This window comes from Epinephelus lanceolatus, chromosome 8 (assembly GCF_041903045.1).
Source record: "Epinephelus lanceolatus isolate andai-2023 chromosome 8, ASM4190304v1, whole genome shotgun sequence".
NCBI classification, from domain to species: Eukaryota; Metazoa; Chordata; class Actinopteri; order Perciformes; family Serranidae; genus Epinephelus; species Epinephelus lanceolatus.
The window spans coordinates 15,741,706-15,768,089 of NC_135741.1; the positions used below are offsets into that span (position 1 = coordinate 15,741,706).

At 41.9% G+C, this 26,384-nt stretch overlaps 1 protein-coding gene across 1 annotated transcript in view; it reads left to right on the forward strand.

The window, feature by feature from the left end:
- The window catches only part of LOC117258412 (cadherin-4-like), a 340,223-nt gene that overhangs the window by 240,393 nt on the left and 73,446 nt on the right, over positions 1–26,384 (forward strand). The window lies entirely within an intron of this gene.

Below are 26,384 nucleotides of genomic sequence, written 5' to 3' on the forward strand. Positions count from 1 at the left end.
CCTGCGCTTGGGTCACACACATAGTACATCTTCAAAACATCACATTCATCCCATCCATAGTCCTGTCCTGCCAGCTGTTCCTTCCACACAGCCATCGTTTCAGCGCTGTTACCACCCCCGCAGATGGCTTAAAGATGAGACAACTCTGTCCCCCCAGTCTGCGATTGTACCATTTCGACAGAAGAATAACAGTGGGAAATTCCCATCTTCAAGAGGCAGTGTAGAGGAGACTTTTGTCTCATATGAGCTACCCTCTGCTCCTAAAGTCATTATTCTGCTATGAACAAAGTCCTGAAGGTGCGTGGCTGTGGTAGTAGAACAGATACAATGCCGTGCATAACACATAAGTGCATATTTTCAAAAACATCTACTCAACTAAGAGTAAAAAGTGTGCAGCATTAAAAGTAGTCCTATAAAAAGTTCGTCGAACTGTAACAGACTAAATGTAGCTTATAAATCCCCCCCTCTGCTGACAATATACAAATACAAAAAGACAAAATCTTTCAAAGAGAGCCATGTTGAGGAAAGAAACACAAGACTGTTCTAGAGAAAACAAAGGGAGGAAAGGATCCAAAAAGACTAAAACAAAGAGTGAGGAGAGCAATTTTTCACAATAAACAGGTGTTCTTTGTCGTTCTCTTTCTTCCGCGGCCAAACAGCCATCAATAGCATGTAAGGGACATTGATTTTTCACAGAGGCTTTTTGAAACCTTCCATTGATCCACACACTTCTCCTACGGCAGAGAGGCATCGATTTCTTCTGCTCCGGTAAATAAAGACTCAACGTAACCACCCCACCACCACCGCCGCCGTCACCACCACCCAACTCCCTCTCCCTTAACCCTCTATTAGAACAGCCGTCAGCAGAAAAATGAACAAAACCCTGATGAAACAACAATTTAGCCAAGGAGCAAGATAGGGTATGAATAAATGTTTGTCCAGTAAAATGCCTTTTTTATTGCACTGTTCGCTGACTCTCGTCTGTGAGATAATGGAAAGTGTGAGAGAAAGAGAGAGCGAGATGTGTTGTTATTTTTTTTTTTTTTTTCCAGTCAGAGTTGCTGGTGCAGGTGAAGTCATGGCACTACATCAGAGAGATGTTCTCATACACAGTGTCTGACTGTTGTCTGACTGACTGCCATGTGATGCCATTGGGCTCAAAAAGACTTATACTGAAAAAGAGACATCTGTAAATCAGTGGTTACATTTTTTTGAGGGTCACAACCTCGGGACTGACTCATTTCACAGTCAGGATTTGATCCCTTTGGTCCGCTAACATTCTTAAAGTTTCATAGACCTGCACGATTAAATCTTTGTGACCCCATTCCAGTTAGCAGAGCGCTTAACCAGAAGTTAGCTGCTCAGCTGGTCAGGTCTCTGTGAAGGGGTCTTTAACATTTTTTTCTTTATTTTACTTTCAGTATGGTACCTTTGGAACCAAAAGTGACCCTTTTGACATGGTACCTAGACCCTAGTGTTTCCACCGTAAACAGTACCCTTACATGTGGGCGGGGTTGTTGTCACTCACTGCTCCTTCCAGCACTCACTGTATTTCCTAATTACCAGTGACACAGAGAAACAACTGCACCTCGTTTATCGTCCACAGCATGAGACTGCACGCCCACATTTTCAGACCAAAATAAAACAGTGAGAGTCTCTCTCCATGGGATAAAAAAAATAGCAGGTTTGTATATTTGTTCCTTCTCAGGCAAGCTCAGATCGTCTGCTCAGATCTGTGTGCTAGGTACCCAAACAGGGGGGTGACCAAAAATGGGGACGGTACGGAACGGTTCCATTGGTACCATCCACAACTTTTCATTGTGGAAATGGAAAAAAAGTGTACTGAACTGAACTGAACTGTACTGCTCGGTGGAATTGGGGCATTAGACCCAGTTTAGATTCAGTAGAATGAATGGTTAAGTTTCACTTTTAGTGCACTTGAAGTTCTGCTGCTCCACCTGTGCTGAGAGTGCACACTGTAGCGGACCACCACATATAAATGAATGTGTGGGAAACCCTGCTACAGCCAGTGGTGGACTAGCTTAGCATTAAGATTGAAAATAGTGGTTTAGGTACTGCATAAATAAACAAGAAAGATATAATGTGTTTAAATGAGCTATAGACCAGCTGGCAGGTGGATTTTGTTACCTTTGGAGCCGGGCTAGCTGTCTGCCCCTGTTGTCTCTATGCTGTGTTTATGCTAAGTTACTGTAGGCTAGTCATCTCCTGACTGTAACTTCATGTTTCATGGACAGATAGAACGGTGGTATTGATCTTCTCATCTAGCTCTCGACAAAGCAGCGGCTAAGCCTGTTTCACAAAATGTCAAACAACTCCTTTGAGACTAACAAGATAAAATATGACTTGAAGCACTGCTAGTTAGCTTTTCCCTTACATGCGACTCTCTGAGGTGTATCTAGACATCTACAGAAAGTACAAAAGCCCCTTTTCATCCTTTTGTCACCCTCTCTTTTCTTGTAATTGTTCACCCATTGCATCATTTTTGTCCTTGTCCTAAGTCCTCTCTCTTCTTTTCAGCCGCTCTTCTGAAACCTGTTGATTCACTTCTAAGCCTCCGCTGCTCTGGGTAATATTTAATGTTTGTCTAAGAGAGATATTATTTTGAGAGAAGACATTTATTTTGAGAGCTGGGATGTGAAAATGTTTTATTGGATAATATTTCTTTGTGAGAAATTTTCTCTTTCATATCTATGTCTTCTTTTTCTGCCGGCTGTCCTTGAGACAGAGATGCCAGATATTCCGATAAAGTGTGGCTGCATCCCTCAATAATCACAGGACATTATATTGACAGCAATACTGGGGAGAGAAACAGCAGCTGTGAGAGCAATAAGCCAAATAAATGGGTACTTGTCTAAAGCCCTTTATTGACTGATATGAAGAGAAAGAGGTTTATTTGATATCCTGCACTTTTATCGACAAGTCATTAGTACCAGTAATTTGTTGTAGCCATTTATTTCCTGGTAGCAGCTTTCAAAGAAAATATGTCTAATGCCTGCATGTTAAACAGAACGCAAAACACCGACATTTGTATCTGATTTGATGTGTGTTGCAGTGCATCTGGTTATGTTTACTGTACTCGCAGCAGCACCTGTGCTCCAGTTTCTACATCTCTCTCCATGGAGCGCATCGAGAAAAGTGTTTTCTGAGCAGAATGAGAGACCCCCACCCCAACCCCCCCGCACCCCCTGAGGTGTCTGCTTTCTCCTCTGCGTACGTTTACCAGTGATTAATGACTGCTCCGCTTCACTGACAGACACGGCAACAACAGAAACACCACAAAGACAGACAAAAAAGAGAAAAAAAATCCAAAAGAAAAGGAGGAACAAAAAGCAACATACTGTACAAGTGAGCTGGAGCTGATTGCATTGGAGAATTTGAGGGGGGACAAAGACGGGTGCGTATGATTGAGAATGAGCAATAGAAAGAAAGGAAAAAGGAGCGAGCGAGGGAATGTAGGGCTAGACCAGGATTAGAGGCACGTCTGTGTTTGTGTTTAGGTCTGATAGACTTCCCGGAGAACTGCTGTTCATGGCCTCTTCCCTCGAGTCACCCACCACCCAGCCAACACCAGCACTGCGCTGCTCCAGTATGCCCCCTTCATCCTTTTCCGCTCCCTCCTGCTGAGACATAAGGTCACGAACGCACATCACAAACAAACATACACATGCATACACAAGCAGAGAGAAATGACTTGTCCTACACAGGCAGCAAACAAAGGATCAGTAAAGCACATGTGCTGCGTTGTTGCCTTTGTATATGCTCATTGTTTGGGGTTTTGTTTGGTCGCATTTCTGCTTTATCCCTGAACAAAGAAAAAGCTAAGCCAAAAACACAGGACTCCATCTTGTTTTTTTTAAACCTAGTCCACCAGAGAAACCGCAGGATGGCGAAACGCATGGATGCGAGTATTTAAGGATCAGAGTCCGATCCAGAGCTCGGTCACTAGGAAACCACATTGCTGCCCATATGGAACGCTTTACTAATGTTGAACTGCACAGAAGACGTCTTCTGGGCTAAATAAATTCAGGCTGTGAAAACACTGAAATGTGTGGTTACACTAAGTCTATCAAACACATGAACTGTACAGGATGTGCACTGCTGTATATGTATTCAAGCTTATTTCGTTCGGGGCTATGTTTTGTCTTGTCTTCTTTCGATGTTCTTGTGCACTGCTAAGGTCCTTTTCTTGGCAGGCATACAACTTCAACACACATACGCTCATTTCACACACTCACACTACATAAACTCCATCAAGCCAGGAAAGAAAAGAAAGAAACAATAAACTTCTTTCAGATTTGGGTGGACCTCCTGTAGAGTATGGAGAGGGAGGAAAAAGGAAGGCGAGACCTTGGTCCACTCTGGGGGAAGAGCGCAAACAGCCGGGTCAGCATCTCATTTGCTCTTTGTTTCACTCAGTAACACGTTTTGGCTCTTGGCTTTTTGTTTGATTTCCCCTCCTGAAGAATTCACACAAAGTAAAGTGAGTTTTCTTCCAGCACAAACAACCCCTGTTTGGAGACACTGCAAATCATTTGGCTAAATGTACAGTTTGATACTTATTGATCCTCTCTTTTAAGCCTTGCTTTTGTTAAGGCTCTATGGGCAGCAGTGTTTGCAGGCCGGTTGGTTGGTAAATCCATTGAATCCAGACTAAAATATCTCAACACTTATCAGATGGATTGCCAAGAAATTTAATACAGGCATTCATCATGCCCAGAGGATGAAGCTTACTGACATTGCTGATCCTTTGACTTTTGCTCTAGCGCCACCAGCAGGTTGACATTTCAGTTTTAATAGCATTTTATTCAGGGAAAATACCCATGCTGACATGCATATGTGTTACAATGATCAGCATAGGTTATATTTATGGCCTTTATGCTACAGATCAATTATATGACATGGACAGATTTCAAGATCAGCAGATGGATTTAATAGTAGTTTGGCTGTTGAAATAATAAAGCTGCTATCACATATATTTGATATGATAAAATCACGTGGTTGGTTTGTTTGCTTTCACCACAAATGAAACACATCCAGTCCACTTGGAAGGGGACCAGATCCACCCTTTCAAGATGTCCCGATGCACTTGTTTTGTCCACACCAGTGTTTCACATTGACCGCTTTCACATCAGCGCAAATGAACCATACTAGCCGGGCAAATGGACCCTTTTTTTGCCTTTAATGACAGCAGAGGATGGAGAGTAAAGGTGGGAAAGAGGAGGGGGATGACATGCAGCAATGGGCCATGGATCAGAATCCAACCTGGGCCACTGCAAAGGGCTACGTGGGGAGCACACCTTACCAAGTGAGCTTGAGGTTTCCCTGATATGAGTTTGTTTTAACCGAACCAAACAGATTAGGGCCAGTACATAGGCCATGTTGTTTGCACATTCCCAAGTGACGATTTTCCAGGGCATGATGGCTGTGCCCTGAATTAAACAAAGGGTGAACGATGAAATGAACATATCCATTTGGTTGGAACATGCAATCACAGCTGTCAGATATCTTTCCTTTCTTCCATAAATATCAGTAAATTTGGAAGAGAGGTTGATAATTTGTTGGTGCACTACCCAGAGCTTTACATTTGTCCCACAGACAATCTTTTAGGCTTAATACACACTTACAAAATAACACCTAGAAAAAGATCAGATCCAAACTTGGAATTTCAAAGTAGGCTATGATATGGTGCTGGTTGTGGTCGTTATTTCCAGGCAGTGTATGGCGCTGCACGTGTCACGGCCCTTATGGCCAGAACACATGAGATGAGGTCATGGTGCAACACGTCTGCAGTAGACCACGTCCATTATAATCCATTAAAGCTGCTACACTGACCACGCAAGCCGCTCTTGCCTGCACAGAGGCTGCTCAGTGTTAATTTTGTCATCGCTGGTCAAATCGTTTTCTCTATGCGGGGCTCCGCAGCCTTCCAGCAGGTACAAACTACATACAACTGTGAAAAAAGCAAGTACAATCTGTTTAAAATGTATAAAAGTGAGTATCTCATTGCACCAGAGGCAATGCAAAGCAGCAGAGCAACCTTGTGGGAGCTTTTACGTTTCACATTAGAATAAATCAATCAAATCAATGCATCCTGTTGTTAAAACGATCCAGCTAATTAATTCAGTACCAGTTAATGTAGACTATGCTTTCAAACCCTCCATAACCAACTGCATTATCACTTAGTAAAACTCAATACACACGCACAGTGAAGGTGGCAGCAACCACATGCTGCAAAGATGGGGTCTGTATAACAGGTAAAAAGCTTCACCTGTGTGACATGCCGCTGTCTGTGCCCCATATATTTCAGCTGTTAGTCTTGTTTACAGTCAAAATCTCAGATATCACCTTTAGTCTTGCTCGAGTACTTCATCCTTGACACATGCAAGTGCAAAATATAAGTATTCAGATACGAAATTTCTTGCTCTTGTGACAGCCTTGGGTGAAGCTGGACAGCCAGTCCTGACTCCTGATAGCAGGAGTAAAACGACAGAAGAGGTTCAGAGTGCTTTACATTGTTACTCGTGCTAATGGAGTCTTTGGATGGAGGAACATGTTCACTCCTGTCTTTTTTGACGAGTCATAAATGAAACATTTGAACATAAAAGCAATTTGACCATCTTCTGAAAAGCGTGAGACTCGGGTCTTCAAGAGGAGAGGTGAGCACCTGAGGGCACACCATTTCACGCAAGGAAGTGGTCGAGGGCAATCATGAAAAAGGGAGGAATAGCTTAACAGACTCTCCCAACGGCTCCATTTCTGTATGCTTAGATCTGATTCTTGTTTCTCTTCAAAGATCCACATTTTCCCTAAGAGCCCGAACCCTCCACTTTTTGTAGAGTAGTCCTGTCATGGCTTATAACAAATACCTTATGAACTTCATTTCCTTTCCTCTAATGAAATTAGTGAGATCAATGTAATTACATTTATCAGCCCCAGGAAATGAAGTCTCCCACAATCTCCTGGTATTGACAGGAAAAACAAATTGTTACTACAGTCATATATTTGTCAAGAGCATTTGCCCTTTTATTTTCTGTTGTGTTCAGGGAAGTGAGACTGAAATGTAATTTTCACTCTTTAATATCTCATTATTTTGAAATTAGTGGTGTGAAGTCCCGGTAAACATGTTCATCAGGCGTACTCAGCTACCATTTCATTTTCGAATTTCCAGCCATGGCCTTGTTTCGCATTCCCAGCCCAGAGCTGCTACTACCAAAGCTTTACAGTAACAAAACAACACAAAAAGCCTGCCTCCCACTCACTCATACAGGCACAGATGCACACACACATAGAGATAAGCACACACATGTTCACAAATCCCTCCCCCAACACATTCCTCTCTGATATGACATCAGGCAGCACCAGGCGGGTTCCCTCCTGGGTTCAGTTGGTGTTAAATTAAACAGTAAATCATCTCACCAAAAGACACAAGAGTTATGTGTGAGTCAAGGGCAACAGTTCTGGGCTCTTTAATAGGAGATGAGGAGGACTTTATGAAGGAGATAAATAACAGCTTAACAAACAGCCTCTGTCTGGTCCCCTGGAGGTTGGCCCCGGCGACCCTGTGGATCAGTAGGATGAAGGAGAGCCAAGATTCTCTTTTCCTCTGAAGACATGAAAAAATAATGTGCAGTGAAATTGGAAGAAAGAGGGGGACTCGGGGAGGTGGGGTCCAGTGAGGGTGGCGGTGATAGCTGGTGATATGAGACAAGGTCGGTCAAATAGAAAGGACAGGTCGTCAGAGGGATTGGCAGTAAGACAGACAGAGGGACAGAATGACTGTAGAGAAGAGAAGTAGATACATAAGAAATCGTGCAAGCAGATCAAGCAGAGAGGAAGAAAGAGATGGCAGGCATGGCGGTCGTTCCATCAGGTAATACTTTCCTCCCACCTCTGCTTGGTAATGTTTGCCTGAGAGACACACCTAACAGAATAAAATCTGATTCAACACAAAGCAACAGCATTTAGAGCAAATGAAAGAAAAGAGTAATTGCGAGGGGGAAAAGTCCCTGGGCATGAGATTGAATTGAATCGAAACGCTTTTTTGGATGCAAGTCATGTGATGTAAAATTCTAATCTCACTTAATGTGCTTGTATTTTTCCATTTCCCCCCTCTTTGGCTCTTTCTTTCCTGGAGGTAAAATCAAAAATCGAGGCCTGCACCAGAATAATCTGATCCTATTTACTTTGTCATTTAAAATGAAAGGCCTCCGTCAGAATCTTTTCATGCAAGTATAATGGATACTGTCATGGGGTGATGGTGTTTTTGTATGCTGGTAAAACCTTCCGAACCACACACACACACACACACACACACACACAGGGAGCACATAAAGACACTCATGAAGATCCGGTGCGAGCAAGCATGCATCAGCACGGTGCATGTGTGTAATAAAACTCCTCAATGAGCAATGAAATGCTTTACAGCATCTCAAGATGAAACGGCTCCTAAGATAAACAGTTTAGCACTGGATAAAAAGTTGCTGTTATTTTATAACTCGTCCTTTAAGTTTGCAGGTTGCTCATGGCTTCTCGCTTATGAGCATTTTTGGCCAATACTCCCTGATGCTGCTTTACACATTTTTATTTGCTCTTCATTTTCAGGAGAAAGGAACATTTCCTCCCAACGCTCTATAAACGCTTTAACATCCCACATTGTTCATAAAACCAGAGTGATGCATAGCTCTTTGCAGAGCGCCTGGCATCGCAGCATACAGGGGACAATGTTATGGTTCATCCGAGGCCGTGCAAAACGCTTCTTTATATAAGGTGATTTGTTCTGGTTGCTATGTAGTCAGTATCACTTTAAAGAGGACTGAGCATCATGGCAAGCGGCTGGGGCGGCTGGTGCTTTTCCAGACTTTCAGCAGTGTTTTCACAATGACTTCCGGGGAATAGAGAGAGGTTCGGTGAGACTGACCTCAGCTGGCTCTGATCCATTTTTCTGATCTGTATCAATCAAGGAATGACAGGCCAGCTGCTTTTGAAAAAGCAAAAGCCACATGTACGCCAGCCATCTGTGTGTCATCCTATGATGCACGTGCTTGTGCTCGGGCAAAAAATACACAGGCCTGAATCCACAGACACAGATGCATGGCTCCACAAACATACACACACACCTCTTCACTCTTCCAAGGTTCATTTGTCAACATGACAGCTGGACTCTTGCTGAGGTGGAGTTTGCCAAGCAGAATCCCTCGCTTGGTTAGTGGGAGCCAGAACATCCTGGGAAACATTCTGACACGCACTTAGAGGCTGCAGTGCTGCCGTATGTGTGTGTCTGTGTGTACATACACACACGAGTGAGCAAGTTTGTCTTTGTGTTTGCGTGCATGTACACGTGAATGTGCAACTTTTCAAAACACCCAGCAGCAGCATGGCAAGGTCCAGCCCCTCTTCAGTTTCTGCCTGTGCTTGGCAGGGGCAGGCTTGGCAGGGAGCAGCCCATTTTGTCAGGCTTCCAGTCGACATCAAACGTGCACACCACTCCCGCCTCTACCTGAACACCTTTCCTCCTTCGCTTTCCCACTCACATCTGGGTCCTTAGACATCTGTTTACCTCATGATACCTCGAAGTGTTTGGCCCCGTTGGCTGGGAGGAATGCACTGTATTTGCTTTTCCATCCAAACAACCCTTCAGCTGTGTCCACTGGAAATGTGTCCGCGCAGTGATGTAACTGACTACATCGAACAAGACAATGTGAGACAAATGTATTCCAGCAGCATAAGACCCCACAAAGGTCACATGTCTTGTCTAGGGGGGGAAACTCTATCCTCTGTCTCACAATACGGATTCATCCTGCCAAACGGACGTCCTGTCAAACAAGTCCTGGCAACTTCTCTAAACTTTCCGTTTCCAGCTTTCCAGCCAAAAGGGCTCATGCTCTGCCACAGAGTTTTGCTGATGCAGTCAATTCACAGCCACTTTCATTTTTTCCCCTCTAACTCTCACTCTCCTCACTTTCTTCCCTCCATTTTCCCTCTAGTCTGCATTTCTCCCCTTCACTGCTTGATGGATTTAGAAAGCGAGAAGAGGAAAAAGAAGGAAGGCGATGGGGAGAAGAGGGGGAGAGCAGTGTTTGAAAGGTGGACAGTACAAAAGTGTGTGTATGTGTGTGTGCATGTATTGGGGTTGGAGGGTGGTAAATGGCTTGGGAAAGTGCAATAGCAGCAGATTTTGTGCCACTGTCACCCCTGTCTCTCCTACAAGTCTCCAACACTCTTTCCTCTAATTACCCAGATTGGGTTTTCTGGGGATGAAGGGACGAGGGAGGTAAAGGGACTAACAGGGGGTCCTTGATATTGTCCTTGTCAAAGCTTAGCGGAGCGCCTGGAGAAGTCATTCATGCATCCATCACACTCCCGATTTCACAATTTAATCAATTCCCTAATGAAAGAGAGTGGCAGCGAGAGCGGGAGAGGAGGGTAATAGTAAGATGGTAGCCCTCACACTCTAACCCTGCTAAGCCCAAGCTAAGGGGTGCGGCTGCTCTTTGTTTGCTGCTACAATGGCTGCCTTATTTTTCATTCTCCCTGCCTGGAAGAGGGGAGTGAGGAGGGCGAGTCATTCCATTGTTACCTCCAGGGAGAATAGCACCTCTAATTTGCCATAAGCCTGCACTATTAAAGACCAGACTCTTTTCACAGTACAATAATTGGAAAAGTCATTCACTGCTTAACTTCCATTACTCCATGTTATTTTCACTAATGTGGAGGAAGGTCTTTTAATAATCTCACCTGTGTCAGTTCGAGCTATCATTCAAATGACACAAAAGCACATAGAGCACGCTATCTCTCCATTTCGTTCTGCCACACACCAACATGGACCGCTAAGCCAGATAAATCTGGAAACGCATCTTTTTGGCCCTCTGTCCTCTCAGTCCCCTCTGTAAATCTGAAAATGGCATTCTCACATTTTAGTGCAGACGGGTAAAACTGAGCTCTTCAAAAGTGATGACATAAGCTTGTCCAAACATGGCCGGGAGCTGCTGTGTGGCAGTTGAGTTAAAACGACAACTTTCTGTCACCTCTGACAAGCTCTGTGATCATTTGTTTTAACATGTCATAATAGTCGTCACACAGAACTGATACAGAGAAAATCCAACTTTTCAATATTTGGACCAAATGTATGGATATTGAGAAAATATGCGACTATTGGTGCTTTCACAAAATATTTACACAATGAGATTCTGATAAATAATCATCAGTAATATTAATATAATGACTAAGTGGGTAAAGGCAGTCTGGTCTTGTAAATTCAGAAAATGACATCACTTTACTGTAATGCAGTCTTTAAAGGCCCAGTGTGTAAAATGGGTTGAAAACCGTTGGAAACAGTGACATCAGTGGTCAAATTCTAGATTGCAGGGCTCACTCGCTCACCCCTCCCGTCGGGTAAATGACGGTGGCCTCATAGGGACAAAAAGCCTTGCGCACGAGTTTTTCAGGAGTAGGTCTATCTAGTGACGAGGTGAATGTTTATTTAGAAATCTAAACCATGTTACAACATTGTAATGAATCCCTCACGAGCAGGAGACCAGAGGAGCGTTCGGGAAAAAGGCCAGTTTATTTGAGCACTCCAGAAACTCCGGTAACACTCCAGGGGGTAAAAGACTCTGTCCCAAACTCTGACTCTTCTAGCGTAACAGACACACTTCATAACTTTACACACATACTCGTTTACGATACTGAGTGGGGACCCCCCTCCCCTCTCTGCTCCGCCAATCTCCAGCCCGCACACTGACTGACAGCGTAGCCGGTAAACAGTGCTCAGCTGTTTATTTAGCCTAGCAATATATCCGGACTATAGTAGCTGCAATGGACGACTTTGAACGTGATTTTGAAGAGTTTCTTGTAGCGGACACAGACCCAGAGCCATACCTGTTTGAGCTGGAGCACACAGATGAGGAACTCCATGTGTTTGATGCTGAGCGGGTGAGAAGAGAGGCTGAATGCACAGAATGTGATTCGGTGCTACTGCTGCCATTGTTGGGGAGATATATCACCAGGAGGAAAAGCGCCGCAGAGAGTGCATCACAAGGAATGAAGTTACGTCTTCTTTTCCTCGCAGATGATGGTTCGGGTTCATTCTCTCCTGTTGCGTGGTAAGTGTGGTCCATTCGCAAACTTTATAACTAAAAAAACTTTTCACTACTCTCTATCGACGAACTACTAACACTCTGCTGTTTCCTCCTCCTTCCTTCCTTCCGCTGTCTTCATTGGTTCATTTATACACGCGAAACGCGTTCTCTGGCTGGCTGGATTGTCCACTCGGTCTGCCGTACATACATGGCGGCGCAAGATGGCGATCTCTCTAAAGCAAGGCCCTTGCTATATACAGTACAGGCCAAAAGTTTGGACACACCTTCTCATTCAATGCGTTTTCTTTATTTTCATGACTATTTACATTGTAGATTCTCACTGAAGGCATCAAAACTATGAATGAACACATGTGGAGTTATGTACTTAACAAAAAAAGGTGAAATAACTGAAAACATGTTTTATATTCTAGTTTCTTCAAAATAGCCACCCTTTGCTCTGATTACTGCTTTGCACACTCTTGGCATTCTCTTGATGAGCTTCAAGAGGTAGTCACCTGAAATGGTTTTCCAACAGTCTTGAAGGAGTTCCCAGAGGTGTTTAGCACTTGTTGGCCCCTTTGCCTTCACTCTGCGGTCCAGCTCACCCCAAACCATCTGGATTGGGTTCAGGTCCGGTGACTGTGGAGGCCAGGTCATCTGCCGCAGCACTCCATCACTCTCCTTTTCTTTTTTTGTTAAGTACATAACTCCACATGTGTTCATTCATAGTTTTGATGCCTTCAGTGAGAATCTACAATGTAAATAGTCATGAAAATAAAGAAAACACATTGAATGAGAAGGTGTGTCCAAACTTTTGGCCTGTACTGTATATATATAAAAGCATAATTATAAGGCTACGAAAACCAAACGAATTTTATTTTATAGCAATCATACACTTGTATAAACATATTCATGGGTAGAATATTCAGATTCAGATTCAGATTGACAATAAACCATGCCAAATATTACACACTGGCCCTTTAAAACCAGGAAAAGACAACATATACAAAATCTAAGACAATATCTGGTCTCATCACTATAAATGTCCTGAGTTTGGCTTGATTGAAACACAGTAGAGTCAGTTGAGTGGATGAAGGTACAACTGAGATTTAATCCGTTGAGACTTAACAGAGCAACCTACATGCTGATGTGTAGCAGGTACACTGTTTAACATGTTCACCAACTTAGTTTAGCATTTTCTCATACCAGTATTTGTTAATTAGCGGTAAAGACAAAATACAGCTGAAGCTGATAAGAATGTCATTTGTTCAGCAGCTATTGCTGTGAGTGTATTGAGTTGGGATGAGATTTTTAAAAAGTAATTTCCATGTTTGAGTAATCGCATTGAACTATTATAGAATATTTGAGTACTCACAAAAAATAAATAAATAAATTAAAATGTAGCATAAGAATAGGAACGTAAATTGGCTGGAAAACAAGTACATTTGTACAAGTATTTGAAGTTCACTTACTGAACACCAAGGACTCAATGGCCTATTAATCTATAAATTCAAAATAAACATAAGAATAATTTGCGAACTTTCTGTTGCTGCCATTACAAAGGTTAGACGTAGCACTAAAGGACTATCTTCAGAGCTGCTCTCCTCCCGGTCAGTTCAGCGTCTGCCCGGTTAGCATGAGCTAACACAGCAGCAGCGGCTAATGTCCAACACAGAGCCACTGAACGAATACTTACGCCCAAATCTAGTACTCTAGTACCCATGTCTATCCCTCATATCTATGCTCCCAAGGTCCTACATTCTCCAGTTCAGTATTCTGTTATCACACATTAACTCTCCTATTGAGTTCATTCCATGTTCTTGTTATTCTTTTTCCCTGAAGCAGCTTTGGTTTACTCTACATATGAATACATAAGACTTATCAGACAAAGACACATAACGGATAAAAATGTAACACTGAAATTGACAAATGAGAGTGTGTGTGAAGGTTTTGAGCCCCCTTTATAGGTCTTTTTTTCCTAACCTTTACCTGTTTGGAATAGTAAGTTGTTAAAGATATCTCACCTTAACCTGACCTCTGAACCTGTTTATAAATGGGATTAAACCTGGCCCTAGACCTCTTTTCTAACCCTAAGCTGTCTTACATTTAATTTTGTTTTATTTTATTTTATTTTCACAGAGCTGGGGAACATTTTCAGTTACCCATTATGTGCTGTATAGGGCTGGGGAACATGTACCCTGGGAACACAAGACCCATAGTTATGTTCTAACTATGTGCCATATAAATCTGGGGAACATAAGACCCTGTGAACATAGGAATGACCCCCTTAATCGTCACAAACAACTAATCAAAATTCTTAACTGATGATGGCTCTAGATCAAAAGTTAGGGATCACCGAATTTTTTAGAGTTCATCCTGAGGGGAACATGAATGTCCAAATTCCATGACAATCCAATAGCTGTTGAGACGTTCACTTAAAACCACAAATGTCAGGGTCATGGTGGCTCAAGAGTATAAGTCAAGGGATCTCTCCTGTAGGGACCATAAATGTAGGTACAGAACTTCATAGCAAACCACCCATTAATCCGATATTTCAGTCTGGACCAAAGCGGCAAACCAGTGACCAACAGTGCAATCCCTAGAGCCACACCACTAGCATAAAGATGGATGTATCATTTCGGTAACTGTTTATCTTCTTAGGGATTGCGGAGGGGGGGTTGGAGTCTATCCCAGCTGACACTGGGCAAGAGGCTGGGTACACCCTGGACAGGTCGCCAGACTATCACAGGGCCGACACATAGAGACAGACAACCATTCACACTCACATTCACACCTACGGCCAATTTAGAGTCACCAATTAACCTGCATGTCTTTGGACTGTGGGAGGAAGCTGGAGTACCCAGAGAAAACCCGCGCTGACACGAGGAGAACATGCAAACTCCGCACAGAGGGGAACCCCCCCAAACTCTCTTGCTGTGAGGCAACAATGCTAACCACTCCAACACCATGCCGCCAAATGTAAACAGTGTTTTTATATGTAAGAGGCTCAACGTGGACTCTCTTTCTTAAACACATAGGCACGCCACAGGTATGTTTGTTCATGCAGACTCCATGCAATCCTTGCAGCTAATGAATACAAGATGTTATGCAGTTTGTGTTTCATGTTTGTTAGTAAGTACGTTCTTGAAAATCCCAACTTCAGACCAAGATACTCAACATCAATCCTGTGCTACCTTTTGAAGAGATACAATGCTTAACATCAAAGCCTGGGAAAAAGTCTGTGTTTTAAAAAGGCCACAGGAAAGCTTTTAATGCAGACACTTTGCTGACTCACAGCAAAACACACAAGGTGTCTTTTTATCTTACTGCGTGCGCCGGAGTGCATTTGACAGATGGAGTGTGCATGTGATATGCAATGCCACCTCAAAACCTTTCTCTTGTAGAGGCTCTTTCTTTTCAGAGTTAACCAGTTTGTTTGTGACCTGGTGGCCAGTACCTGTATTTCTTGCCTGCCTGTTAGGCTTTACTGTACTCTTGAAGGAACATATCTCTGTTTGTTCCTGTCTGCATTTGTATTGGGAGTCGCCATCCCTGTTTGTTGGGCTTTAGAGCCGTGAAAGGCCTGGCTTTCAGCTCTTTAGGGGTTTGCTGCGACTTTGCTGTCTACGAGTGACTGTTTCTGCTGTCCTACTGCTCACTGAACCAGTGTCATTCTCTGTACCAGCAGCGCACTACAGCGCACCTAATTGGCACTCTCATGACAGGCCTGTGTGTGTTTTGTGTGTGTATGCGTGTCTGTGTGTGTGTATGTCTTTTCATGTTTGTATATGGCATGCATAAGCCAGATAGTGATACTTTTTTCTTTGAAGATTTTCTGGAACTTCAACTCAAAGCAGCTTTTTGCATCATTTCATGGCTCTGCTTCTTGTGTTTGTTATCTTTGTACAATTTTTCATATTCACACACAGATGTACATATATGAAGGCTAAATATTTATGTTCATGATGTATATCTCATGCAGTGTGTTATTTCTTTTTATTTATGTTTTTCATGTTTTTGAAATCTTACAGTAAAATATGGCTTCATTCATCTGAAAACTGAAGGTGGCTTCTATTTTCAAACAGCTTCACAGGGGCAGCCGACCAATCATTTGAAGCTGTCGGCAAGATATAATGCACAAAGCTGCAAGGTGATTCAAGTTGAAAGGACACATTTCTTTTAATGTGTTTGAAATTGAAGTTTTTTTTGTAACCAAATGCAGACAGATTTCAGGAAATCTGTCGGTCCCACAGTATTTTCTTAGATGAGCCTCGCTGTGGTTTATGTTTGCGCCGTTGTCTGGCAAAAACACTAACATGCGGTCAGCCTGTTGCCATGTTTAAACCGCTGTCAGCCCCGTCTGATGTATGTGCCGTCTTATGTCATGTGCTTCAGTAAAATGGATTGAGGAAAAATAAAACTGTCACGAACACTAAGGCTGTTTTCTATTAACAAATCAATGCATGTTTTTATACTGTATCCAAGGCAGAGAGAATATCAGAAACTAATCCACTGCATCTGGACTTTAGTTTAACTGAATATGACGACAATCCAGAGTGAATCTGCTCCGACTGACCCGGCTCAGCGTAGGAGAAAGCTTAGCGGAGGTCATCGCCCCAAACATCAACACTTTCCCTTTTTTTCCTTTATGTCTTGAAGAAAAACACAACCTCTGAACCAACTTCCTGAATATACAGGGATCTGAAGTACCAAGACAGTTGTATAATTTCTATGGTAATTGCTTTTCACCCACAATGGCCCAAGAACATTATAGCAATGCATATGGTAATTCCAGTTCTCTGTACATGTTAAACTGCAGATTATCTTTAATCATACCTGTACTTCAAAAGCTTCCAAGTATAGGACAAGACCAATTATATTATGTACTAGATTATACTTTTTCTTTATACTTTATACTGGGAACATCTGCACATTGCACACTGCACATTTCTACCTACTAACAGCCACCTTCGAAAACTGCACAGCTCTTTTACTTCAACAGTATTAGCATTAGCACAATTTAGCATTGCGCTGGTTCCCGGAAGAGAAACTGAATGTGATTTTTGCATTGCGTTTTCGATTATGTCAGAAAATAAGCTCTGTGGCTAACTCAAGTTTATGATACTTACAGGTTTTGTTCAGCGAGATAATCTTCACATATGAACACCTTTCATACCACATTTGACGCTTAAATGCGATCACCAGAGGTAAAAAGCTAACGTTAGGCTTTAACGAACTACATGACTACTCCACGGTCGCATGACTCTTGACGTCACCGCCACTAAGCTTTCAACTGATTTCGGCCGCTTTATTTTAAAAACATTGTATAATGGGGAAATCGGACTGTTTAAGCTAAATAAGAAGCTGTAATGACGGACTGCCAGCACTCTTGCCTGTTCGGGGGTGATGACGTTTAACGTCCCCGACAGGGTTTGCGGTCGTATTGAGCAACTTGTTAGCAACCGCCTTTTTTACGACACGTAAAAGCTTCAAAATTCACAAGTAGGGCATTTACTGATGTGTTTTATGTCGTAGAACAAAACCTGAAACTCGCTTAAGCTTTTGTTAACCACAGACCTTATTTGAGGCATTTTACCAAAATCCCATTCAAAAAACGTATTGACTTTTAGGCGAGAGAACCCGAAGTGCTAAAAGCGCTAACGGAGTTCTGGGTTTACTGGTACACTCTGTTTCTTAATATTTTAATTATAACTTCATTCTATTCTATGTGTTTTGATTTTTGCACTAATTGCTCCAATTTTTAATTTTATTTTCTCTCACTGTGTTTATGTTATGCACCATTACACCAAAGCAAATTCCTTGTATGTGGAAACCTATTTGGCAGTAAACTGGATTCTGATTCGGATACTTCATATATTTTGGCTGTAGGGAGCCATCTGTCAGGGAGCCTGCAGATTAAGAAATGTTGATGAAATTTAGCATTTTAAATTGTTAAATTTTGCATTAGAATTGAGCAAAGCAATTATCACTGTGTGGTCTATCATTGTGGTCCATACAAAATACAGAATACACCAATACATAGTGTTTGAAATACTTTCCTTATGCACTGATTTTGACTCCGAGCAAATTGTTTCATGACTACTGTTTTGTCAGTGATATGAACTGCTTTTTAACAAGATTGATGGATGGATGGGTCACTTGTTTGATGAGATCATCAATCTGGCGGGCACACATTCGCCCGCTCATCCATCATTAATACAAAAATCTCTGCATTCTATCTCTTCGCTCGGTTTTGGGAACAAACACACCATCTCCCTTCTGTGAACACACAACCAGGGCTTGTTCTAAATCTTCCTCTGTTTTAATCTTCTTCTGCCAGTATCATCACTTTCACAGCGCCTCCATCCGCTGGTGAGGAGGACAGACCTGCAAACACCACGAGTGTACTGGCATAAACAGTGTCTGTGAAAACAGCAAATTCTATTTCGAATTGAGTATACTGGAGCCCTAAGCCTCTCCATGTTCCTCCCCTTTGTTTACATATAGCGCCTTCTCTCCTAATCTGCCATGGTGAGAGTTGCGTGGGCTGAAAGGCAAACAAATGCAATGGTAATATGCTCAGGAAGGCTCTGGTATCACACAAAGCAGAGGGGCCCATCACTGCCTGCGTCTGAACTTGAAACATCTTAAAAAAATAGAGCCAGCTAAGCCAAGCCAGGATAACTGGAGTAGAGCCGTTCTCAAGTTATGTTAGGGGCAGAGCAGGTAGACATAAGGTTTTAGATTTGTAATGGATGCTTTTGTTATTTACTCCACAAAAATGAGAAAATATAAGCAAGAGGAAATAAATAAATCATGCCATAAAGGTCCAGTCTGTAGGATATTGGTGGCATCTAGTGGTAAAGTGGCCAAACTGAAACTTCTCCCTTGTGCCAAGCATGTAGGAGAATTACACTGGCCGACATGAAAACACAAATGGCCCAATCTAGAACCGGTGTTTGATTTGTCCATTCTGGCCTACTGTAGAAACAAAATGGCGGCCTCCATGGGAGACGAGCTGCTGTGCATTCAAATATTAACTGCTGATTCTAAGGTTAACAGAAACACAGTGATTCTTATTGTCAGTTGATTATAAACTAATGAAATCAAATGAATATTATACACAATTTCTGCCAACAGATGCCATTAAATCCTTCACACTGTACCTTTAAAGGAGCAGTACGTAGGATTAAGGGGGATTTTGCAGCATGTAGTGGTGAGGATTACAAATGGCTACCAGCTAAAACTTCTCCTGATGAAGATTGTTTTAGTGTTCATTGTTCAGGAGGTGTTTACAGGGAGCTGAATAATCCACAGAGGTCTCTTCCTCTCCAAAACAAACTGCCCAGGTGATTAAAACCAGTAAAAACCCTGAATAAAGCAGTTTCATGTCACAAATCGGTGTTTATCCAACGCTGTTTGGCTCGTCTCAGTCAGGCCACTGGCTCACCTTTTTACTAATACAGACATTCAGAAGATTTTTACTTGGAGCCGAATTATCCACAGAGGTCTCTTCCTCTCCAAAACAAAAGGACCACGGGTGTTATTTAAAAAACAGTGCATAGGATCCATAATAAAAATGTACATACGGACAAAAGCCAAAAATGACATGCGCCAAAAATATTTGACATTTTCTACAATGAGGCTTCCACCTCACCATCTGCGTCACCTATTTCCTGTCTTCAAAATGTTCATGAACATGGGTCAAAGTTTCTCTCATCAAGTCTGTTTTTATAGATCTCAACTTTTACGTGTAAAGTGGCGTACGCCTCTTTCAGGCCTCGTTTTGTGCATACGCAACGTTTATAAATGAGACCCCTGGTGATTTAAATGGGTAAAAAACTTTGAATAAAGCAGTTAAGTTGCAAATCAGTGTTTGTTCCAAGATACTAGCCCAGCACCTGCTAACGTTTGCTTTTTGCTTTTTTTTTTCTCCAATAACTTAAGATTCAGATTTCAGAACATTTTTACCGGAAACCTTATTATCTGATTGATAGAGACCTCTAGTCTTTTCCTCTCCAAAACAAATGGACCCGGTGCTTTAAACCAGTAAAAACACTGAATAAAGCACTTTAATGTTAAAAAAAATTTCGTTGTTTTTTTTTTTTTTTTTTTTTTTGACAATGCTGGTTGCAGAGGGGCTGGTAACTATGAATGTGAATTGCTCTATCTAGAGGAAGTCTTTGGTTTGTCCATTCTTGGCTACTGTAGAAACAGAGCAGTGCAACATGGCAGACTGTGTGGTTGTAGATATAAACAACTTGTTCTAAGGTAATGAAAACAGAACAATTTTCGGATGATTATACACTATAAAAAAACATATTAATGAATATTATATACAGTTTCTGCCAATAGATGCCACTAAATCCTGCACACTGGATCTTTCAAAGAGGCCATGCTTATTTACAGCGGGTACAAAGCCACATTAGTATTAGTTTGGAGTGTCTCCAAGCCCAATATTGAGTCCGCTTTCAAAGCAACACTAGTACAGTCGTGAGAGTGAACCAAAACAGTAAAGTTGCATCTTAAAAACCAAAACATTGACCTTAAACTTGCTATAAAGCTGAGGGGACCTGCAGAGGTGGGCGATACTTCTTTGTATTATTTATTTGACTCAGTTAGAACGATGATTCAGTTTAATTTTTGAAGCTGTAGTTTGTGCTGGTATTTAATTGAATAGCCTCATAGTCGAAGGTCTTTCTAATATTTTTCTACCTCCCCTTATGTGATTAAATATTACAAGCTTACTTCTACTCTCTACTTCTGCTTAAATCTTTGCACATATCTCATGCTAATGTTACCCTCTCAGCATGCAGTATAGATCACCTAATCAATACATGCAATTTGGATTTATTTCATTTGAATATATACATCATTCTATTATTAATTTATGCAGTCGTGTGCATCTACAACAGGCGGTGAAGTCTCATATCTAAGTAGTACTAGTTTGATACATTTTAAAAGTGTTAGTTAACATGCATTTTTAAGTGAGATTTAATTCCTCTGCAACCCAGTAAGCGCGGTGGTAGAATGGCGCCTCTGTGTTATTCATTCCCCTCTCTTCATCTCCTCTTCTCTGTTTTCCCCGAAGACCCGGTGCCATGATAATTTCTCATTTGATTCAGTTTTGCCTGGCAGAAGGGAGCTAAGCTCACTGATAAGATCTCCTTAAGAAGCAGACAAGTTGTCAGTAATGAAGGGAATTGCTTTGATCCGTCGACAAATAGGTCATTTAGACAGTGTCTGGTTTCTGATGCCGGATGATACAGTCATGACTCTCTCTCTCTGCCTCTCTCCCTCACTCTCACTATCAATCTCTCTTAGCGAAGCGTTTCTCCTCCACTCTCTCCCCCTGATACACACACACACACACACTCACTATCAAGACAACAGAGGAAAAATTAGAAGGAACAAAAAAAAAACAAAAAAAGAGAAAACTGAAAAACATTTTTTTTTATTATTATTGGCACTCTTGAAAATGAATTCTTTTGTTATTTATTACCCAATGGAGACATTTTATGTGAGTGTTACTGCATGTTATTGTGTGAGGTGCAAGATAGCAGTGTGGCAAGAGAGACCGAGAGTTTCCCTCTTTTCATTAAGGCAAATAAAAACTACTTATGCGGTTATGAGAAGCTCTCCATGCTCATCTCATGCTGAGCTTTTTCAACACATTCCCTCCCTCTCTGAAGCGAAAATGGCAGAATGATAGCTGCTCACTATTGAAACAACATCCTGCCTGTCACAGTGTGCTGTGATGAAAGGAGGAGACTGATAACATGCAACAACAGCTAGCTAACGACCATTATTGGGTCTGTTAAAGGAGCTCTGTATGATATTAAGAGTGTATCTATGATTCAGAGGTTGTCTGCACACGGCTCTCAACATGGAGGTGGCTTAGTCAGTGGCTAGCAGCTAATGGTGTTTCTGGTTGAGAACCGGAGGGTTTGGTGTTACGCTTTGTGACACTGCCTTCTCGATACCAGCGGTAACCGCCTTATGTGTGTAGAGCAGAGCGTTGGCAAATAGCTAGCGAGTGGAATACACACACAGGATTGCCTAAAACATTGGTATTTTACCGGGAGGCAGTGCCTTACCTCCTGCTTCACACAGAGTGTTGTAAGCCCGATACACGTTCTTGTCAACAGTGTTGGGCTGTAACGAGTTACAACCTTACTTTTGTTATCACATTACTGCTGACTTGAAATTTAACGATCACATCAGTGGACTAATTTTTGTAATTGTCGCACTGTGCAGGCACGAGACAAAGCAACAAGCTAGTTTTGAAGACGGGAACACTTACCTTAGCAGCTAAAAATATTCCAGTTACTTTGATCTTCTCAGGTGGAAAGATGAGAAGAACACTATTGCTGTAGGTAGTCGTGCTAAAACTCTCTGTTGCGAAAAACACATCCTCAAACCTCCAGTCTGAAACACCTCAGATTGCACGCAATCTAGCCTTAGCTACACTTACCAGAAATGACCCTGACATTCACACAGAGGCACACATCTGAATTTTGAGGAGATGTGCAATTACCAATTTTATGGGGTTTAATGGAAAAGTTATATAACGAGTAGTGTAACGAATTGCTGTTGGCAGGGAGTAATAAGTAAGGCAATGTCATTACTTTGGAAAAGAGTAATGAGGAATGAGTATTACATTACATTTTTAGAATAACAAGCTCAACACTGCTTTTCAGTTCATATTGGGTAGTCTATTCACCTTTTGGGTAAGCTAGCAAAACTGGGACTCTAAGAAATTGTTTATTAACCTAATAGTGATAGTGATCCAAGTGTCCCGACATAAAAAGTTGTTTGTAAAAACGTCATTTAAACTCTGTTTTTAGCCTCATTGTAGCCTGTAGCTCTAACTACTTCTCTGTGCACCGCGATCACGTGTGCGCACTTGTGCAAGACTGTGAGGCATTTTTGGGTACACTATCCCTTTAACCCCAAGATTAAACCAACAGGAGACCTTATGCCTAACTGTAACTTCGACAACACTTAAATTTTTCAGGGTGTCTACAGGTCCTTAAAAGACTTAATGTTTTAAATTCAATGTTACAACCCTAAGGTCTTAAAAGTCATTAAATAGTCTTAAATTCAAATGTGTGCAGTTTTAACTACTACAGACATTTTACCTTATTTCATAAATCCATTTTTTAATTTCTTTTTGTGAAAATGAGTGAAGCCTTTCTATCTAAAAGTCCACATTTGTAATGTAATGTAGTCTTTAAAAACTATAATACTGTCATTTTACCTCATACTTACTTGTTGGCAAAATGTAGATCAACTTAACTCACTCTAATAACCATATTTCTTCACAGCACTTACCTCTGCACAAGACCACATGTATACTTCTTGCCTGTAGTGCTTACCTACACTGCTTAAATAAGAGAAACATGATTTGTCCAAAAATCTTGCCCTAAATTTGGTTAATAAGTGTCTTGAACAGGTCTTAAAAGGCATTACATTTAACTAACTGATACCTGTAGACAGCCTGTTTTTGCTCCTTGTGCTGCTGGCATGGCTCCAACAACAATTAGACTTCCCTGCAGATTTTCAAATGACTTTCAGATAAATTCTCAAATTAACCATCATAATGTTAACTTAGAAAATATGCACAACTAAATAGTAGCTGACATTTAGATGGACTCAATTATGTCCAACAAAGAAAATCTACTCAGATAGGGGGTCAGTGTTTGGATATCAATGTAATATCTTGCATCAACAGGTGTTCAGCCCAAATGAGCTTACAAGATAGACTATCAGTTTCCATGTGCGTAGGTGTGAGATCAAATGAACAAATTATAGGAAAACATGAATATTGTATTCTGTATGCCTTTGTAATAGAGATTACACACAGGTAAACAGGGTATACCAACATCTTTTACTGGTTGTTTATAGTATACCAACTTATCAGCCAAAAAGCCATTGGAAAATAAAGGAGAGTATATCCACTCATCTTGAGAAACCTACCCATCTACCTGGTATTACATCAGCTACCACTACACCACTGTTTGACATGCATTACATAAACTGACCTCATATTGTATGCCCGTATTATTCAGTGTGGTTTGCCTAATTTTCCAAGCTTTGTAAATAACTAAACCATCGTTTGCCACTCAGTACAACTTCTCATTTGCGTCAAACCAAAATAATTGAGGATTTTTGTTCTGCATACTCAAAAAGCGGCACACATGTTATCATATTACACTGGCTGAGACGCTCATGGAGCTCGCTGAGTCGTTCACTGCTGCGTCCTGTATAACCGTGCCCATCCATGTGAACCATATATGCATAGCTGGACCATAAAAACAAGTAGAGAAGCATGGTTTACGACACACACAGAGGGAGCGTGACCTCATTTTCTGCTCAGGACGCTGTTACTCCACTATGTCTTTACATAGCAAATAGTTGTTTGCTACTGTGTTAATGCTCTGGATGTTGTGTAGAGCTCTTTTAATCCATAGCTGTGCATATATGCATATTATTCACTACATAAAATATTAATCATGATTTATGAGCCAGACAGAGCAAGCAAATGTGCATATGTGTGCACATGTAACCACACACAAATATATACAGTTGAATATAAACAGATGAGGATAAGGATGCTGGCGCTGTCCCTCAACAGTTTTAAAGGTGTTTTCGTGAACGTTGTGGGAGGGAGAGCTAATTGGCTTCAATGACTGTGGAAACATGCAGCCGAATCCCCCCCCCCAAACCCCCAAGCAAGCAGGACAACTTGGAAACGGGTGGGAAATCAGGGGGGCGGGGAAAACCCAAATGGAATTATGGAGAGCTATCACTTCCTAACTGGTGAGGATTTATACGCCACTGCCAAGGCCAACGGATTGAAGTAATTTCATTTTTCATGCATGGCTTCTGTCCCCACAGAGACCTGAAGCGAAGAAAGAGAGAGAGAGAAAGTGATGAGCGAGAACAGCCGAGGGGAGAGATGTGAGGAAAGGGGAGGAGTGGAGATGAGAGAGGAGGAATTGGAAAGGAGAGGGGAGGGCAGAGGAAAGGAGAGACAAGGAGAGGGGAGGAGAAGAGGGGGATGAATGAGAGGGGGAGACAGGTTGGCAGCGGGATGTGTAATAATTGCTTGTATTTTCTAATGCGACAGGAAAGGTAGATGGAGTCAGTGTGCTGCAGCCTCTTTGCTTTGCCTATAGACGAGGGTAATGGCGGCACTTTGAGAGTTCAACTGAGCTGCTAGCTGGGTATTTGTTAGTTTGTTGGTGTTTAACGGGTAGAGTTTCTTTGAAGTAATTGCAGTCGATGCCTGCAGCTCGTTAATTATCATAGCTGTCAGCAGTAATTCACTGAGATATGTGCAGAGCATTCTGACGTTCTCCTCCCCCTATTCCCCAAAGAAAACACACATACAGACATGTACAAATAGCATTAGTGGGATGTTGTGACAGCTCCTCTTGCATTCTTACAGGGAAGGTGTCTATAACTGATCACATTTGTTTGATTAGAAAGACGCCTCGACCGGATCTTTCTAATGGAGAGGTGATGATAATGCCGGTGCTGATGAAGAGGAGGGGAAGCGAAATGGTGATAATAGAAGGTGTCGTGATGGTGACAGGTTTTTATTCCACCGGTAGGATGAGTCAGGATGACACCTGTCTAATACTGTAAGTCCATTCCTTGTTCTCGTTAGTTGCTCCAGCTATTTTCTCAGCAGGGCAGGATTCCTAGTGTGTCAAAAGTGTGGCTAAATTGGTTCTTCAAGTGGTGAAAGATGGAGACAACTTTGGACAGCCGTACTCTTTTGGTGCACTTAGGCTCTCCACTGAAATAGTCATTGATTAGAAGAAAAAGGTTGGCCCATTCCTCTGTGTGTGTGTGTGTGTGTGTGTGTGTGTACAGTATGTGCCCGCATACTGGAGTAAGTGTATGATTGAGTCATTTTGATAAACCGGCTGATGTTCACGGGTTGTCATGTAGTTAATGGACAGAGATGGGATGCTCAGAGGTTTGGACTCTATTTGGGCACCAAATTGAAAAATTCCTCCAAATGAGTCCCAATTACACAGCACTTCAGTCCAAATCACAGGCCTAGCAGTGCACTTAATGCACCTATTAGTTGTCAATCTGGAAGAGGAAAGCTGAACCAACGTAAACAGGCCTATTTCTTAAAGAACATTCTGCTTCCCATCTCCCACAGTCACTGAATAATTCTCTTGTGGTGTGCACCCCTGGATTTCAGACTGTTATTTTCTTCTGGCCCATTTTTGCCTCCTCAAAATTTGTTTATTGTCATGTTGCCTG